The sequence below is a fragment of the Akebia trifoliata genome, chromosome 11 (genome assembly GCF_017979445.1).
Source record: "Akebia trifoliata isolate Shusen 1 chromosome 11, ASM1797944v1, whole genome shotgun sequence".
Lineage (NCBI taxonomy): Eukaryota > Viridiplantae > Streptophyta > Magnoliopsida > Ranunculales > Lardizabalaceae > Akebia > Akebia trifoliata.
Window position 1 is genome coordinate 10791804 of NC_141385.1, and position 3198 is coordinate 10795001.

The following is a 3198-nucleotide window of genomic DNA, read 5'->3' on the forward strand; positions in this document are numbered from 1 at the left end:
AGAATTTTACATATCACTAGTAAAAAGAGAAAGCCTTTTTGAATGATTAAAAATGATTTCTTTCTGACAATTACCACGAAGCTCCAAGAATCATAACAAGCATGTGACATACTTTAATGTTGAAGTTGAGGTGAAATAAGAGTCTTCCATCAATAAATGATACACATGGGACAAATCAATTATAAATTAAATTTTGCATTCGATTCAATTTTAAGAAGTAAAATATGGAAAGAGTTTTATCAAATGGAAACAAATGGGATATTTCTCAACCCCAATTGAAATTGCAACTTTGAAGACTAATTTGAGGTAGTTGTTTGCAGAGAAGAATGAACTACGAGGAGGGAATGGATGAAATGAACCTTTAAGAGAATGAATGAAAATTAAAAGGCAGAGTTATTTGATCAAATGAGAGATAATTTGGGTTTAAATTAAGACGATGATGTGTGCACCATATGTTCTTGATTGGATGATGTAATTTTTTTTTTGTTTCAATTTAAATGATTTTTTTAATACATGTTATAAAGGCATTTTTTGACATTTAATTAAATAAATGTGTTATTTGAAATCAAAATTGACGTTAATTGCAATAAATCAACAATGTTGAATTTTTGTCGAAGAAGTAAACCACGTTTTATATTTCACACGGGAGGAGGCAACAGCCCTTGTTTAAACTTATTTGATCTATTGTTTTTTTTTTGCCTTTCTTTTTATATATCTACTGTTATAATAAAATAAGGCGGAGTAGAGGGTTGTTGACAGCAATATTTTCTTCTGAAAATATCCCATAATACATTTAAAAGTTGCTCAACATTCATACAATTTGATGAATTTACATTTTTCCCCAACATGAAAAATAAATATACGTAATTATATGAAAAACATACAAAAGAAATTGTTTACTTAAGTGAACAATAAATGTACCTCAGAAAATTAAAAAAAGTTCAATACGTGTACTTCTTTCTTATTAAATGCACATACCAAATATGTAGTTTTCCTTCCCGATTGAACTCCTCTTCCTTGTCTTCTTCTTCTTGTATTTCTATCTCTCCCCCATGCTTCTTTTTCTCCACGGTTCGCTTCTATTATAATTTGTTATACTTTAATTCATTATTCAACTTCTTATTCCTTCTATTATTTTTCTTCTTATCTAGCTTTATGCATGTTTCAACGAAGGTTCCGATATACAAGAAGTAATATTATTAGAATATGAGTAGCCTAATCCATTTTAAATATGATTTAACAAATATTCGATCTTATCATGTCAATAATCCAGTGTCGACATGGATAAAACCATGTATATCCAGTTAACATTGGATTATTGACATGGCAATAACTACGTGGACATTGGCCTATCGACACAAATATAATTAGAAAAAAGAAAAGAAAATATTTTTGTCTATGTCAATAGGCGCCCTATGGACATGACTCTTGTGTCGACAAAGCCATTTTTTAAAATAAATAAAATGGTAAAAAATCCTACATCCATTGATGTAATTTTATAAAATCCTAATCTTGGAAGCTTTTAAGAAGAGAAAACAACCAAATAAACAAAATGTGAGTTGCTCACTTTGTCTTCCACACATGAGCAACGAATGAAAAGATTAAGATTTTTCTAAGACGTGGTTGGTACACTTACAAAACCAAGGAATATATATTTGACATTTTAATTTTTCATCAAGGTGGTGCACTTACGCAAATGGTAGGTGCAAATTGAGTGTCCCTATACAAAATAAGATGTATAACCTCTTTCATATTTACTATTATAAAGAAAGAAGGCGGAGTAAAAGTGGTTCCACACTAAAATTAGAGTGGACATAAATGTCCCCACTTTTACATTTAAACTTAAAATAATCAGGGTCATTTGAGTCAAACAGTTCATTTTCAAAATCACCAAAATATTTATTTTACCTTAAAATCTTAAAAAAAAACACCCTTTAACGATTATTATAAATTACAAATAAGCCCTTATAATGCATGTGCATTTGCCCATGCCCCTTGCCCACCTTTTGGTAAATGTAATAAAACATGACTTGTTCAATGGTTTTTGCAAAATACTTTGGCTCATTTTAAATATATTTCAAAACTGTATCTAAAATATTCCCCAAAACGTCAAAGGAGTGATGACTAAATCACCCTTAAAATTTTGATAAAGACGTTTTTATCTAATATTTTTATTTTTAGAGAGATTTTATTAACACAATAATTTTTAGAGAGATTTATCGGACGAACTTATCTGTTGCAATTTTATTACAAAAACTGCCTTACTTTATCAAGTTCGTTACCAATTGACCTTTATTTTATGAATCAGGCTAGCATGACTAATTTAGCAATATTTGAAATCTTTTTAAGGATTGTTGGGCCATATGGATTATCAAATTGGAAATCCAAGACCACATACTTCTAGATTTTATGGAAAATATGAGATTTAAAAGCAATAAATTTGAAAAAAAATCTTGATCCAAGGTGTTGAAAATGGATGGTTATTGAACTCCCAAATTTAAATTTAAAATTCGTCGAAGAAATCTAATTTTTTTTTAAAATTCTTAGATATCCCTGTAGTATCAGATCATGTTTTTGGAAGTCAAAAATTGATGAGGTTTGAATCCACTCTAAGGTATGTTGAGTAATAAATTACCACTTAATTTGAATTTTATGACATGGATCCCAACTTCAAGATTTGCTGATTGACGAATTTGATAAAATAAGTTTTGATGGGTAACAAACTTCGTAAAGTAAGATTTTCTATGAATTGTCAGAACTTCAAAAGAGTTTACTAAATAAAAATGCAACAGTTAAGTCTATCGGGTAATTCTCTCTAATTTTAACTTATAACACACCAATCTATGTGCAGAGTATACAGAGAACCGTTAATTAATTGGTGTATTGTAAGCAAAAGTTGGCCTGCCTTTGGTCCATTCTTACCTCATTAATAAACACGCGTGACACCGTATCGAACAGTCTAATCAAAAGTACGAAAAAAAGTTACTATGAACCGCAGCAAACTATCATCCCTAGACACATACCATAGATTATCTCAAAAATTCTATCACACAAAGAAATATCTACGAAAATACAGATGATTGTTAGCCAAGTAGAAAATATAGTGCCAGATGTCTCATAGTGATTGGTTAAAGAAACACAGACCCAAAAACTAGAACAACAAAGTTCATTCATGAGCTGTTCATCTCATCTCATCTG